Source organism: Miscanthus floridulus, chromosome 1 (genome assembly GCF_019320115.1).
Source record: "Miscanthus floridulus cultivar M001 chromosome 1, ASM1932011v1, whole genome shotgun sequence".
Classification (NCBI taxonomy): Eukaryota; Viridiplantae; Streptophyta; class Magnoliopsida; order Poales; family Poaceae; genus Miscanthus; species Miscanthus floridulus.
In genome coordinates, this window is record NC_089580.1 from 133,929,332 (window position 1) to 133,946,840 (window position 17,509).

At 40.9% G+C, this 17,509-nt stretch overlaps 1 pseudogene; it reads right to left on the reverse strand.

Annotated features, from left to right (window-relative positions):
- Positions 1-2,766: 2,766 nt before the first annotated feature.
- On the reverse strand, positions 2,767-17,509 carry LOC136541784 (mechanosensitive ion channel protein 2, chloroplastic-like; annotated as a pseudogene).

Sequence of the window (17,509 nt, forward strand, 5' to 3'; positions counted from 1 at the left end):
TACATCTCGACCCAAGTAAGCCTCGCTCACGAGTATCTGAGCAATTCTTTCTCTATCTTTTACAAAACTTCCCTCTTGTATCATCAACTCATCGCCCATTAATACAATTCCAGCAATTTTGGATTCCAAATTCAGAGCAATACCTCCCATCCCTTTTGCAAATTCGGCTAATTCACTAGACATTATTTCACCAAGACCTATAATATGAGCAATCCCATCTCCCACTTGCACTATGCAACCGATATTTCCAATCCCTACTTTCCTATTGTTCAATACGTTCGTGGATAATTTTATTAATTTCATCGACCCAGAAGGTTGCCATTATTGTTTCTTTAATATTTTGGAAGCAAGGGAGACAGGGTGCCCTCACGGGTGTAAGCAGAGAAAGGGGCGAGGATGGAGCAGGAGTTAGGTTGGTTTCAGCGTGGAGATCTGTAGGGTGAGGATGGTGGAGCCAGGGCCAAGGCAGACGCCAGTGGCCGTGAGCTGAGTGGAGCAGGCGAGGGAAGAACACAAATGTGAAAGGAGGACGAGAGACGGGGTTTTTTTCCTAGGGACGAGCTCGGCCTCAGATCTCACTGAATATATCAGGTTGGATATTCCTGACTCCCAACCAAACATCTAAAAAATGGGCTCATCCCGTCCCTTCCCACCTCATCCCTAGAACCAAACACACCATTATTTATATGGAGAAAATAACATAATGATAGATACAGAGAATACATATGTAGTGCTCATATGAAATTACGAAAAATTGACGGGTACTAATAATTAATGATCGTAGGTGAAAGAGCAGCTAGCGAAAAAAAGGGACTAAATGAATGTTCCGCGAAAATGGATATTTTATGGAGGAAAATATTGCTGCCTACTACTAGAGGACGCCCTTTCATCTTTCTAGATACAAATCATGCTACGTACTGTTACCGGGCAAGTGTAGCATCAATCATATCACCATGAAGGTAAGGGAGGGCTCGCTTTCGAGGTTCTACCTCGCACTAGGTAGCAACAACAACGCGATGTATCGCTGGCTGGGTGCCCAGGTGGGCTAGAGCTTGGACCACGATACCCGGCCGGGATGCATGGGAGCCCAGAGCATGGTAACAGGAGGTAGTGGGAGCCCCTTTTTAGGTTTATTTGAGAGATCGAGATGTTGGGCACCTGCAGGGCATGCACGCATGCGTGGAGATGGAGGAGCTAGGCTTGGAGAGAGAGACACTGACAGACACAATGCAAGCAACTTGGTCCTTTCCTTTTTCACCCACAAGGATCAAGATGCACTTTGCCCAGCAGGATCTCTCTCTCTCTCTGTTATGGCGCATGGGCTTATTTGCTGCTGCTAGCCTCCTTGGGCCCATCGTCCACCACGCACCACCTTCTTTCTTTGCGCATCGGCACTGCTTATTTTTCCTTTCGTCTGTAGTGTGAGTGAGTGTGACCCACGCCATGCATCAGTGCATGCTTGTTTGCTTTTGCAGTGATATGCATGCATGGTGTGGCGGTGCAGTAGTAGTAGTAGACTAAAGGCTACTACATTTAACGTGCATGTGGCCCTATCTAGCTGTACAAAAATGCACGAGTAAGTTGCCACTTTTGCCCAGAACCTAAAATAAACATAAAGACATACTTGCACAAAGAAGGGGAGGAATTGCAATCCACCCTTTACTGTTAAACTGGAGTTTCAGTATCACAAAACAAATGTTGCAGGCACACGTTTCTGCACACTAGATATGGTGAGATGGAACATGCAAAACTTCCACGTACGTACTGGGCCGGGGTCGGAGAAAGTGAAGTTACAGCTGGCTGGCTAGGCGAATGTGTTTTCTTGCGAGTTTGCTGAAGCTACGGATGTTACAGTATTGGATTTTGCAAGCGCATTGCTATAAAAAAGAATGTAAGATATATACGGCAGCTAGACACGCAGTAGTGATCAAACAGATGCACAAAGGCACAAACAAATACTTTTAACTTGTATGCACGAGAAAGAAAAGGCTGACATCGTTATAAAGCTCAAGAGGCGGATCACACTTGTTCAGTGCAATTTTCAACTCAAGTAATAATGGGGACCACCGGATCGAAAAGAATCAAGGACGTGACGCCTAATTCAATTAACGAGGATAATACCATACCATCCAAAAGAGAATCGATGCCATGTCAAATGGAAACGGCGGAGCAGCGCCCGGTGAGGTAGCCAGAGGCCAGAGAGCAAATGCGCTTCGATAATGTTGTACCCCTGCACTGCAGCGCCACTCCAGTCCCTAAACCTCCAACCTACCTTAACTTTCTTCGCCAAACTTTCAATTTATTATGGAAACCTTTCAAATTGACTAAAACTCATTCGATTTAATAATAATAAGGCAATTAAAACCATTTATACGAAATTCAAAAACCTCTTAATTCCATGCCAAAAATGTTTTACACCAAACGCACACAGGCACCTCAACTCAACCCTCACCCTCGTCTTGATCTGCGCGCCACCAGCGGTGCGCGTCTTTGGCCACGCTGTGGAGCCCTGAGTGCCGGGGGCTAATTGCGATGGTCGTTTGCCGCCAGCCAACTGGCAGAGGTAAACTCAAATAAAATAAAATAAAAAGACAGAGATGTTTCAGCTCGAAGCAGATTGCATTGGCAACAAAACTAACGTAAGCCAAACCTGGAAACGGAGACGACAGTTGCAGCCGCGCATGCTGAATTGCCGATGCATATGCAAGAAGCCACTTAAATCAGAAATAGCAGAATCTATACAAAAATGCTTGTTGAAGCACTTGCTTCTTTCAAGCCTATAGCAATAAGACTGATATATTTCAACAGATAATGTTCCCTGAATCAGCATCAGTGGCAATTTACACCTTAAACATAGAACACTGATTGATGTGTGGTAGATTGCATTTGCACAAGCGCACAAAAAAGGTAGGCTTGGTGACAAATCTTCACAAGGATTACACTTTGAACTCGGATGACCTATCGAGATTCCTCTGAACGGCTTTTTTCTTGACCCCAAAGTTTTGGGCTTTGACCTATCTTATCCTTCGGTGATGAAGCGGCCTCTTCGGTGTCCAGTTCAGTCTCAGATAGTGATAGATAAGGATTTCCTTCTTCAATAGGCAGTGTCCTCTTGGAGCCCTCAAGGGCTACGCCCAGAACAATGTTATCTTCAAAAACTGGTCTAGATTCTTTCTTTGGATTAGCCACCGAGACTGACCCATGGCCTTGCCGCTCAGTGGGCTCTGGTTCACGTGTCTTCCCTTTACCAGCCTTAGAAGTTGACGTAGCAGGATCTAAAGACGGTGTTACTGGCGTCACATTATCACTCTTAATGTTCTTCACCCGAGCATCTTCAGGTACCACTTTTTTCTGTTCCTGCTTTTCAGAGTTGCTTAAACTAGCATTTTCAGGTGAAGCGGACTTGGTCTCTACCGAGCCATTTGTCTTGACTTTCGGCTCCTCACGTGATGATACAGGTCGAGGCTTGGGTTTGTCATCACTGATCCTTGCAGATGTATCAATCAGAAGTGGACGGCCACGGACGCGACTATACATGTCCTCTCCAAAAGGAATGTTATCAAAGTCTGCATTACCATATGATTTCTGAACTGTTCGAATTTGGGTAGCAAGCCTTGCTTTGTGATGCCCAACTATTCTAAGAAGATCCAACATAACAGCTTCCTGTGTAATTTGGAACACAGAAAACCCATGTTAATTATTTTTTAGTATGGTTTTTTTAGCATGGTGTGATGCCTCCTAGTTTAAACAAAATGCAGCCTAAAATCAAGCTGAAATTTTTCGATTCAAATGGATGTCATGCCAAAATGGCATCCTAAGCTTCTCCAATGAAAATTTGAATAGTTTTCCCATGTAAGGAAGTCCAAAATATTGATGCACAACAGGTCAAAAGCAACCAGATTAGTTCAGAAACCCTTGTTATAATCAAGGTTCAATGGCAGAGTTCAAGTAAAACCACATGTACTGGGCCCAAGATTCAAACATTAGGAGTTTAGGACATGCTAAAGTAGTCATGCAGTTCTATGCCCATTTATTTAAAATTTTCTTTTCTTCGAAAGGAATATGTACGGTTGAATGGCTAAGATTTAATTTGCTTTTTTTTTCAGTCATCTTGGCAACTGCTCAGAACACTAACACCAGAATGGAAGGAAACTGTAAAATCTAAACTAAAATACTCATAGTTCTGAAAGTTTCAACATAGTGACATTCAATGGGTGAAACTGTGAAAATGCTTTACTCTATAAGCATTCCTACTCACCTGAGTAATTTATTTGAACAACACAAGCTAGAAAATAAGGGTCCAGAGTGACAGACCATATATTTTCAGCAGACACCATAGGCGAATGCCAACATAACATGTTCCTAGGCTTTCTTGAAAGACAAATATCAAACAATGGAAAGGCATATTACCTGGACATTGAGATACTCCTCAAAATGTGATGTCTTCACAAAGCAGGATACTAAAATCTACAAGAAACACACAAAAAAAGGAATGAACTGAATTGGTGGCCAATATGAAACTCAAAAGCAATAGAAGGGAAGATAGTCTTGTATCCCAAAAATGTATACAAATAGATAAATATGCATGAAAGCAGGATATTGACACCAGTCGAATGCAAACAAGTGCACAGCTCAGTGTTTCAAAAAGTACTAGGCCCTAGGCAGGCGGTTGGGATCTGCCTAGCACCCAGGAATTGCTAAGCGTTTATACATTTTATGGACAGTCAGATTCATTCCATGCTAAATAAAGGAAATTTAGCGTACCAAAACAAAAAAAAATGGTGTTATCAGTATCTATGATTAATATCACCATAGTTCATCTTCTTTTCCAAGTAGAGGTATTCACACCTCGCTCCTTAGGAGTGCGTGGGTATGTGTTGTAAGGGTTTCTTTACAACAACAACATAGCCTTTCAGTCCCAAGCAAGTTGGGGTAGGCTAGAGTTGAAACCCACCAAGAGCCCCAAGTCATGGTTCAGGCACTTTAATAGCTACTTTCCAAGTACTCCTATTTAAACATAAATCTCTAGGTATATCCCAAGCTTTCAAATCTCTTTTTATTGCCTCCTCCCATGTCAATTTCGGTCTTCCTCTACCTCTCCTCATATTATTAACTTGGCTTAGGACTCCACAATGCACTGGTGCCTCTAGAGGTCTCCTTTGGACATGGCCAAACCACCTCAACCGATGTTGGATAAGCTTTTCTTCAATTGGTGCTATCTCTAGGCGATCGCGTATATCATCGTTCCGAACTCGGTCCATTCTTGTGTAACCGCAAATCCATCGCAACATACGTATTTCTGCAACACTCAGTTGTTGAACATGTCGAACCTTTGTAGGCCAACATTCTGCTCCATACAACATAGCCGGTCTAATCGCCGTTCTATAGAACTTGCCTTTTAGCTTTTGTGGTACCCTCTTGTCACAGAGAATGCCAGAAGCTTGTCGCCACTTGATCCATCCTGCTTTGATTCTATGGCTAACGTCCGCATCAATATCTCCATCCCTCTGTAGCATCGATCACAGATACCGAAAGGTATCCTTCTTAGCCACTACTTGACCTTCCAAACTCACATCTCCCTCCTCCTGTACAACTCCGCCAAAGTCGCATCTCATGTATTCGGTTTTAGTTCTGCTCAATCTAAAATCTTTAGACTCAAGGGTCTGCCGCCATAACTCTAGTTTCCTATTTACTCCCGCCTGGCTTTCATCCACTAACACTACATCATCAGCGAACAACATACACTAAGGGATATCGCCTTGTATGTTCCTGGTAACCTCATCTATTCCAAAGGCAAAGAGATACGAGCTTAAGGCTGACCCTTGATGAAGTCCAATTTTAATCGGGAAGTAATCTGTGTTATTATCGTTTGTTCGAACACTAGTCACAACATTGTTGTACATGTCCTTATGAGGGTCACGTACTTTGATAGGACTTTATGTTTGTCCAAAGACCACCACATAACATTTCTTGGTATCTTGTCATAAGCTCAGAAGCACGGACACGGCAGGGAAGGGGTGTATCCCGTATCGGATACGTATCCGATACGGATGCGCCTGGGATACGGCCCGGATATGTATGTTATTCTCTGAAAATGCAAGGACCTGCTTGATTTGGATCCAAATTCTTGGGATTCAATTTTAACATGCACTAAACACCAATTATTCCTAGAGAATCCCCCTCGTCTAAACAATCCTTAGGGGCTGTTTGGATGACAGGTTTTAGAGCTAAAACACCGGTAAATTGCATTCCCTGTTTTTTTAACTTGTGAGCCTGAAAATTTGTTTAGATGAATGGTTAGCACACTGAAAATTTAGCCTATACTGTTGTAAAAAATAATAGTCTCTGGAGGTTAGGAAATTAAAACGACAACTATCAGGAGCGCCGCCCATTCCCTCGTCCGTGCACGCTGGAGGCGACAGCTAGCCAATCGATCAAATTCCCAATCACCGCCATCACTGTTGAAGCCTCAATCCACGGCATGTTGTCATCTCAGCCTCCACCTGCGCTGCCTCCACACACAAAGGGCATAACGCTGGTGAAGCGACTTGCATTGGCCATTGGGCACCCTGAAGCGCTCGCCAATCGTCCCAAACAATCTGCACCTTAAGAGCTCCAATCTGAATTATTTAGTTCCAAGTCCAGTTTGATGCTTTAATCGTTTGTTGCGCCTGTAATCAAGATCTGGATCCCTCTTGACAGCTCTGATATGAAATTTCTTTAGTCCCAAGTTCAATTTAATGGCTTAATTGTTTGTTGCATTTGCAATCAAGATCTTGGATGATTTGGGAATCCATCTTGAGAGCTCCAATCTAAAATTTCTCTCAACTCCAAGTTCAATTTTATGCTTTAATCGCTTGTTGCATCTGCAGTCAAGTCTCTGTATGATTTGGGTATCAACTCGGGCACAAAAGGAAGCGCTGATGCAAAGGACTGAAGATTGTTCGCTACGGAGTCTCAGCGTGGTTGCTCTCCTCAGTTATACTAGCTATGCTAACCTACCTACCTACCCCTCCCTTGGTACTGATTATTTTGTAGTAGTTGCAGAACATGGTACCATGGCATGACCTCGGCCTCAATTCATATTGCCAGGGCCTCAATCAACAACTGCACTGGAGCTCAAGCTCGTTCTGTGTGGCATTTAGCTCATTTAGCTCGGTGGCAGCAAGCTCGATTCTGATGGCAAGGATGTGAAGCCTGTGGCTGAGAGGATCTTGAGCTAGGTGGCAGAGAGCTTATCTGGGCATCATTAAGTTCAATCCAGGTGCTTCCTAACAGCATTTACCCAAATGACATTCTACAAGTCAAAAAATTCCGGTTGTATCTTGTGCACAGAATATTATAACTGGAAGCTGATTCCGGGTGTGAAAAATAAACAAACATCCAAACAGGACCTTAAGAAAATAAGGCCAACATATGATCCATGTATTCATGTGGTTATGGATAATTCAAAACCAACTTGGTAGCTGCTTGAAAGTTAGCAACCGACGCCAATTCAAGACCAGATACCTATAGGCTACAGCCATCTAGAAACTAGCATCCCATCCAGCACAAGTTCTCAGAGTAAAACACAATGAAATGATTCCGAAGAACCAGGTATTTTGCATAGTTAACTAGCTAAGGTAGGTTTTATTAGGTAACATAAACGTAAAAAAGGCTAAATTTACATTAAACATCGGTGAAAAGGCCAATGGTAATAATATAGGGGAGGTCTTTGCCAGACAGCTTAATAAGGCTATGCCTAAGTGTTGGAGTATAAGTGAATTGCATCAGCTTAAGCTTTTGAGTTGAACTGGTTGGTGCATGCAACTCAATATGGTATCAAAACCAAAGGTCTCGAGTTCAAATCCTAGTTAGCGCAAGTAAATAAAATAATTGTTGCTCGCTCCTATTCCACGTGTGAGACCTGCGGGAGCCTCCACATGAGGGGGGAGTGTTGGAGTATAAGAGCAGCTCCAGTGTGCCAGAGAAACGAACCGAGGGGAAAGAGAAAGCAGTGAAAGTTCGCTTCATACGCTGGAGCAACCGAACCGTAGGAAAAGATTCCTTGGTTCGACGCAAGGGAATAGAATATTGATTCTGCGCATGCAAATGAGCGAGCCCCCACTCAAATGTGCTGTGATCTCTCTTTTTATTTATTGTTTGTTGTGGACCCCATGGAGAGAAAAGTGGAGCTTACACTGGAGCATGCTCGGTTCGTTCACAGAGGAGTGGAATCTTTGCATGTGTGGCCTGACAGTCGCAGTTCGGTTCGACGCGACACTGGAGCTGCCCTAAGTGAATTGTCCACCTCACCCCATCAGCTTAAGACTTTGGGTTGAACAGGTTGGTGCATGCAACTCAATACTAAAAAGATGTACCAATGCTGATCACATAGATCTTAGCGAGGACTGATTGTGCAATAGTACTTCAACTAAAAGATGGAATTACTCGATGTAAGGAATTACCATAAGTGCTTGATTTTTTGGATCAATTTTCTCAAAGAATACTCTTCTGTGCAGCTTTTGTTGTTCTATATGCGGATTTTTTGCCAACACTTTCCTCATGTCAGCAACTATAGTCTGCCAAAGAAAAACAAAGATGTATGGAAAGATAGAGTTTTAATACACTGGAAAAAAATCGAACAGATAAGAGAAGGGGATTATGTTAAGTAATTCCTTGTGGTACTTACCCCAATTTTTCCGGCATCCATGTGGCTAATAGCAAGATAGGTCTTAATACGCCAATGGGTCCTCTGAGTGTTATTCCTTAATATAGAAACTGTAAACTTATGGTTAGGAATGTATATTGCTTCTCGATCAACACCTCTAATGATTGTTGGAGACCACAAACCAACATGCTGAAAATCAAATCAAATAACTTCAAGTTAGAGAAATGATTCAAAGTATTGACCAAATCTTCCATGGGAAAAACTGATAGTACATACAAATAAAACCTTAAAGCATGTTACAAATAATATCATAACTAGATGGTGTAGTTTTAGCCCAAAGTTAAATCAAGGCATACCTCAACAGTGCCAGAGACATCAACACCATCTATATTTGCATCAATCCATTCATTGACTACAAATGGGCGTGTAGCATTGATCATGATACTCGAGAGGAAGTTAGTGAAAATCTGCAACAAATTATGATAGATATTAGCACCACAGCACAAATTAATCATATCAGCCACATGTTTTGTAGTACCTCACGACCAGCAAGTGTAAGCAACACTGTCCCAAACCCTCCAGCAGTTATCCACTTTTGGGTATTGAAACCCAGCAACTCCATAAAGAGAGAAAAAGCAGCAATCCAAACACCAGTATAAAGAGCTTTCATGGTAAAATCAAACCCCATCTGCCAGAAACAAACTTACATAAGTAATACTGCAGTTTGAAGGAAAAAATGTACTAATATTATTCTATGTGATTCAAATATCAGAACAATATCTTGACTTCATTACTTATTTCTAGACTTGGTAAGGTTAAGTAACAAATGGGCCCTCAGAAGTTTAGCAAACAGAGAATTTAGGGCTGCTGCCAAGTAACTGTTGGGCATCAAATTATGTGCTTCCAATAAACCAATCATTCAGCAAAAGTTTCAGTCTCTAATTCCATATTAAAAACTGAAGAAAAGAGTGGGCCAATAACTTCCTCAATGTACTCACATCCAATATATATTTCAGTCCCAAACAAACAGTGCCAACTGCACTAAATCTGGGATAAATCCATGAAACTTTTAGGTTCTAGCTGCAAAATCCAGAAGAGTAGAAACAACAAAATACTACACTGGAGGAAGGTAGTGTCGATTAGGGCATTCAGACACTATACATTGGAAGGGCTATTCTAAACATACATTAAATATATTTTTTAGACAGATGCTAGACAGATACGCTAGGCTTGGCCTTGTTGGCTGGTCCTGCTGTAGGGGTATGGGCCTTGAGCCTGTTACAGATTCTATAGATTGATTGCTGTCATAATAATCAAGGATATCCGACAGTGGTCATACTTCCATAAACCACCCCTAGATCATCCTTGCTTATATATGTACATGTACCCCATGGTCCCATAATCAATCTACTGTTTTCCCGTGCAATTCCATTGCTTTCAATATTCTCTCTTCTCCAAGAAAATCTGTGCATTGGAAGGGCCCTCATATCACCACGAGAAAATTGCACCGTAGGTTCGTAAACTAGCATGACTCCAACTATCTACCTCATTTAAAAATCAAACTAACAGATCCTGGACTTGCACGGCAGCCTTTCTCATGATCACCATTGACTAAGATTGTCAGATGATGTCCAGATAACTTGAGGTGGCAACTAATAAATATATTGAATAATGAATGTTGATGTGGCATCCACATGGAACTTTCGCCTCCCCTTCTCTAGCTCCTCACAGATCAAAAAGTAACCTGCTGGCGCACATTGGTGGTGCTTAGCAGCTGGCCATATGATCTTGATGGCGGCCTTCACTCTAATGGCTAAGCTTGTTGGTTTGTTTAAGCTGCATCTTAATTTTTTTAATACCTGATGTGTACATAAAAAGTTGCTTTGTACTTAGGATCTTGTGGTGCATGCTGTTTCTTCCCAAATGTTCACTTCTTATAAGAGCATCTCCAAGAGTTCCCAATAAAGCCTCCTAATCTAGGATTTTTGGCAAGAATAGAAAAAACCCATCTCCAAGAGTTCCCAATACCACCTCCCAATCTTTTGGCACTTGGAAAAAATCACCCAACGCGCGCAAAGATCCGCGCGTCTACCACGCACGTATCGGTCTCCCAATCTAAAGGTGGAAGGGCGTGAAAAAGAATAAAGAGTAGGAAAGGGTTCCTGATGCAAATGTACAAGAGAGAATATATAAAAGTGGTTGGGATAATTTAGAAATAGTATAGGATTCCTGATGTAAAATTGTCTTCTATATTTTAAGAGTGAATTATTGCAAACTGTTGGAGATGGTCTTATTTATTCCTCCCAATACTTCTTTGGGAGTTAGAAAACACCATGTTTTTTGGAACAAATTATTGGGTACTCTTGGAGATGCTCTAACTTCTAATTATATCATCTTGCTCATTCTCTTTGCTCTCTTTGCGAAAGGCAGTGAGCCTAACATGGGCGCTGTTGTCTTTCTTATTGGTTCCTGGTGGTGACCTAAACCTCATAAAGTCATAAGGCACTCAAAGTTGAGGCAGTAAACCAATCATCGGGGAAGAAGATTCCTGCTGATGGAATTTAGATGAGGGTGGCCTCAGTGAAGTATTATAAGTAATTATGCTGGTTCTGGCACCTCCTGAACCCTTATTTAGAGATCAAGAGATAGGACTCAAGAAGATCCTTAAAGAGTTCTACTTTCTACAGTCAGTGAAACATATTCCTATGTTTTTGTGTGTCTTACAAAGGGGGAGGGAGGACCTTTGTGAATAAAGAGACAAATAGCAGATGGAAAAAGGGTAACAAAGAACTTTGGTAGATAACAAGATTTTACATGTTACGATATAAGGATCTTACTTTTCTTGCATCATTGGGATTGCGCATGTCCATAAGAAACTTCTGTACCTGCTGAATCAAGCTAAAAAGAAGAAAAACAATCTTAGCGTTAACAGAACTGAATAAAACAGAACACAATGAAACCAAATCAATCATACAAGATGATAACATAGATATAGACACCTTAAATTTCATACAAATCAAGGCAGCAAGGACTAACACGGATCTGCACATCTTCCCATTGCAATACATGAAACACCATTGTAACTTAACTAATATGTTAGTTATTTGATTTCATCTGGATATGTTCAATAAAGCAAAGAAAATAATTCCACAAATATCACATCCTTGATTCCTTGACAAACAATGTCAAAATTATCTTAACACAGATCACAACACGATTGATAATGTTAGCGCAGAATGGCACTCACATATACCAGCACATCAGTAAATTTCATTTCTGAATACCTTTTGTATGCTTATAAAGTTATAAGTTCTAGCATTCCCCACATGTAAGTACAAAAAAGTTCCAATACATTCCTCATCTATTTGTATTTGTATAGCACAAACTGAAGCTAATCTTCGTTTATTCTCACAATCTCACCAACTATATTTTTTTATATATGCGAAAGGGCCTGTAGCTGAGTTTTTTTTTTTTTTTTTTGATAAGTGGCCTCTAGCTGAGTTGGTTAGGTGGCTTGAGTAGCACTCCTCAGGTCCTGGGTTCGACTCCTCATGGGAGCGAATTTCAGGCTGGGTATTAAAAATCCCCTCGTCTGCCACGCCAAAGCACAGGTCTAAGGCCCAGCCCTGGTCGTTCTCACATGGGCTATGGTGCCACTGTGTATGGGTGGGACAGGGGTTTTCTCGACCAACCTGAGAAGGTCTTCTTAATGCAATGTCTGCCCCCCCCCCCCCCCCCCCGAGGTCAAGGGTTTTTATATTTTTTGATATATACCGTCACTGGCCACATCTTTTAAGTAAATAGTTCTATCGCCAATAGGTAATTAGTTTATCTAGTTGTACCAGAATCATGCTATGTAGCCAGCAAACCATTTGTACTTGAAGATGATAGACAAAACTAAAGTTGGGGAGAAAAGAATCGTCCATAGCCAAAATTGTAAATTGTAATCTCCAACATGTGCTTTTGCAGTTACAGTTATCTTGAGTACTTGACTGCATAAACGGTGTCATTACCTATACATAACTTAAATGGGCATGATCGAATCAAAGCTACAACTTGTAAAAAACAACTGAAGTTTTTCTGAGGATGTAGCATGTGCACCTTGTGATAATATATGCAATAGCCAGGACAGTTGATAATGATCTCACAAAAGTTATCAGGCGTGTTTTCACAGCTTGGCTTGCTGCTGAAGGCAAGACAACTGGATCCAAACCCCTGCAAGACATTGCATGGACAAAGAGAAAGATAAATAAAAGAAAACAAAAACTAAGGAAAATGTTTATAGCCCATTTCAAACACATGAATCTTGTAGGAACTGTGTGCATAATTTTCTTAGCTGTCTGATAGTTGGCTAAACGATGGGTCACAAACTGTTTAGCGTTTAGCAGTCAGATGAACACTGACTGTCTGCAGTACAATTCCAGTGGAAACAGGAATAATTTCAATATTACAAACAGGGTCACAGCATTGCAGCAATGATATCAAGTGGCTAGAGTTGCCACTTCAGAAAGGATCATTATAATATGGTGGAGCTTTACCTGCAGATTAGTGTTGCTCCTGTCCAGAGAAGTAGAGGTTGAAGGTACGACGAAGAAATCAAATATGTAGGGCTCTTCTTCCAGTTGCCTCCATGCTGTAAAGGTCCATTATGAACTATTTTAACTAGCGTAGTATATGCCTTCAAGAAAAAGCTAGCCTAGTATATGATCATGTAAATCAAAAATAAATGAAAAATAATACAATATGGTTACATGTAGCAGAACACATACATCAAAACGGTTTCTAATATCCCGCACTAGAGGCAAAAAACCCCACAGAGCAAACACAATAATCCCGATTGCAGGGACCACAAGTGAGGTAGCAGCATTTGCAAGTAAAGTATCACATGACCTGTCAACGCAAAAAAAAACAATTACTAAAAATGATATGAAGTACATTCAGATGTAATATATATAAATGGACAGTTTTCCAAGTAAATAAAATCAAACATGTTTCACATCTCTATTTTTTAGATTATTTAATAGTGCACTACGCGAACAATGGTACTGTTTCCATGCACATATTTGCATCTCCCTACTAAAATTAAAGAGAATTCAAGTATGAACCTAATGAATTTGCATAGTCAAAGTAATGACCTTAAGAAAGACTTAGGTCAGGAACAAATAAGAGATAATTAAAACTGCCCAAGAAGTGTAGCCAACACAAGAGCATGACAGGCTCAAAATTCAAGCTCCATTATGTTAGCTATCAACCTATATTATCTAACAAGTGGGTAGAGTGTTAGACTAATCCATATGTTACTTTAGTAATCAAAACATTTAAAAGATAACACACTGCCAAATATATACGTTGCATCATATGCCAAAACATAAAATTTATTGCCATAGTTGGTTACTTTATTATCTAACTTCAACAGGTTACTGAAGAGTGAAAACCTCAACACTCACAACAAGAGGTATAGGTAATCACCCTACGGAATGTATGATTTCCGTGCCACCACTTATGGATACACCAACCAGTGGTACTGCGTACTATAGAGTAGATGACTTTCTCCAATGTCCTGATTAACTGAGTGCAACACGACAATGGTAGGATCCTATCCAAACTACTGTTTCGCTGTTTGCTCATTACCAAGTCTGTATAATCAGAAAGTTCATAAATAAAGAATTGTACAAGGGAAGTACCTAGTTAGTGCTAATGATGCGTTCTTGACAAGAGGAATTTCCTTCAAAGGGACTGGCAAGGCACAAGATCTAAAGCCCAAAGATCTATATCTGCGAGGTGTATAAAGCATGGGCCTGTAGCTACTCTCTAACACATTGTGATCCCAACAGTATCGCCTCTGCAAAGAAAACCAGAGTTACTCTGTAAGATCTACAATTAGGAGGCAAAACCAGTGTACCTTTTAACCTGTACCACTTGGACACCAGAGTCCTAAAAAGGGTTTCCCCAGCCAGACATGGTGAATTCCAAGTGGTATTTTGTATGGCAAAAAAAAAAAAATTTGCCAAGTCAGGCCCACACCAGAATCAGACACCAACACGCGTAGTCATGTCTAAGTAACACTGTTTTTAACTATTGTACTGGCACAAATTTAGAAAGAAAAAAGAACTATAGTGTCATACAACGATAGTATCACAGAGCTGTTATCTTGGAACAAATGTAAGACTCAAGTTAGGATGAAAACAAGAGGAGGATGTAATTACGCATTAGATTGTGAGGGATGAAGTATGACAAGTATTCAGTTCTACATAAATAGTTCTTTGATACCTAAAAAGGTAAGTTTTATGGTTGGAAAAAAGCACACATTTGAAAATAGTATTCATGCCAAAATGTTGATAAAAAACTATAAACAAAAATGTTGTAAAGTAATTTTAGCAATGGAACTACAGATGTCATTTTCATAAAAGGGGGCAGCCCCAGTGCACATAGCTCCCGCTTGCGCAGGGTCAGGAGAAGGGTCCGACCACTTGGGTCTTTTGTACGCAGCCTTTCCCTGCATTTCTGCAAGAGGCCGTTTCCAGGACTTGAACCCGTGACCTCATGGTCACAAGGCAGCAGCTTTACCACTGCGCCAATAAGCTTGACAGATTTTTACTCCAACTCCCAAAAGTGCATATAGGAGAGTATGATTTAATAAAGAACACTGTTGCTTTTATGCGTAGGCACTGGATGCAGGCACTGGTAAAATACATTACAGTTATCAACATCAATTAGTTCTCATTCTGAAACTATCAAAAAATATGAAAGTAATGATTGATCATAAGGGGTGCAGATAAACTTTAGGTCACAAAACACCTTTACAATCAAATGCAGCACCATATTGTTTATATGTATTTCCTAGTGACTAGTGAGTATTGCTAATGCCTTGTGGTATGGTGTGTGGCTGTGTGATCTACATAACTCGAACCAACTACACTCAAATACCTCATTCTTTTGGAGTAGGTCTAACATAGATAAGAAAATTTTGCAAAACAAAAATAGGCTTAAAAACGATATCTACATGGAGAGTTGTCTGTTTCTCTCACGTAGAAACAGATTAACAGTGGTTACTTAATTCTTTCTGCCACACATCCACAAACTTGGAAGAAACCATGTGCTCCAGCTAAATTGGTTGTACTGACCATATTTAAAATTTCGAAAACAAAAGAAAAGTGAAAAAACTGATACACAAAAAATCTTTGATGTCTTCTGCATGATAAAAGAGGCATACTAGTCATTATCCTCTTTCAAAAATTGGTCACAAATGAATGTACTGTGCTGTTAGCTTAGCAATTAAAAAGAATGGGCCATACATCAGCAACTGAAGGAAACGAGGTGGATGGCAAGGGAAGACAACTCCTCATCTCAGGACTCTGGAAAAAAACAGAGAATCCCAAAATAATATAAAAAAGGACTATGTATTAGTACAAGAAAAGCAAGGAGGAATGTGTACCCTAAATTTGTTCCTTTGGCAAAATATGTCAGTAGCAGTTACTCTTTGGAAAAGCTGAGATGTCAATCCAACTGCCATCTCAAGCAAAACTCAAACTGAATGAAATTCACATCCACTGGACACAGTCTTTCATCAGTCACTGATGTGTAATATGGCTAGCTTACACCCCTGAAATACAATCACGGTTAGAAGTTAGAACAGGTGATTTTTTGAGCTGTCAAATTATCCATTTACATGATCTTATTCAAAGTATAAAGTATTTCATTCCTCTTGCAGAGATGGAGCATCAGCGCCACAAAGGCTATGGTGAAGGGCAGAAGAGAAACTAAGTGGATCTCAAAACAGTTAAAAGACTAAGTGTACTCACTAAACTACAATCATTTTGCAAAGATAGAAGCTGAAGTTAATATCGCTATGATTGTTTCATTTCAGTAGCAATAAGTAGTCTTGGTTATTTGAAAATGGGACCCTAAGTTCATCAGCTACAATAATTCTAAAGGAAAAAAAAAACATTAATGCTATGTCAATATGGGGGCGAAATAAATAAGTGATGTGTGTATGTTTGCTTCTGCGAAACTCATTTAGCCTGCCAAAAAATTGTAAACGCTGCACTAGCTATTTAGCCAATATTTAGTTTGCTTTGGGTCTTTCCTACACATCCTTGCTGAATATTTGACCAACAAGCTGAACAGAAAAACTTTGGCTACCTAGCCAATGCATTATTATTTGATCCGAAGCCATATTGCTCGATCATCACAATCAACGTTTTATGATTTTATAGCCATGTTCAAATACCAGAAACTGCTAGGTAGGTGAATGAACTTGTCTCCCCATGGATGTTAAGAGTGTTATAATCTTCTCTCTCTACATTTCCCGGAGGCATCCCAACCAGTGAACCAGAAATTGGGAGGGAAATATGAATGGATCCCCAACAAAATCTATTGGGCCAACATAGATAACGTAGGGAAAATCACTGGTTCAAGTTGGATAATACTCAGACCCTACCAATGTCTTCCGACGGAACTAATTACCAACGCAGGTTCCTAAGGGGGAAAAAACCAGGCATCCTGCATAACTGATTGGGTTATGATTACGCACGCTAAGCTCAATATCGGCATGGATCGCAAGGTGAAATCTAAACAGCTGGTTAGCCGACCAAAACTGCTGAAACAAGAGTTGCGTACGTGAGGCGGCAGAAAACAAAAGGCGCGACGAACCCCTTACCTGGGCACCAGTGGCGGCGCCGGGTCGGGAAGGGTGACGGCGAGTGGTCCTGTGGCTGGCCGCGGCGGGGCGCGACGGCGGTGGCGCCTAGGGCCCCGGCGCGGCCGAGGATCGGTAGATTCCGGAGAGGGATTGGGATTTTTTTTCTTCTCCTGGAGAGAAGCGAGGAGGGGAGGGAGGGACCGAGGGAGTGGAATAGA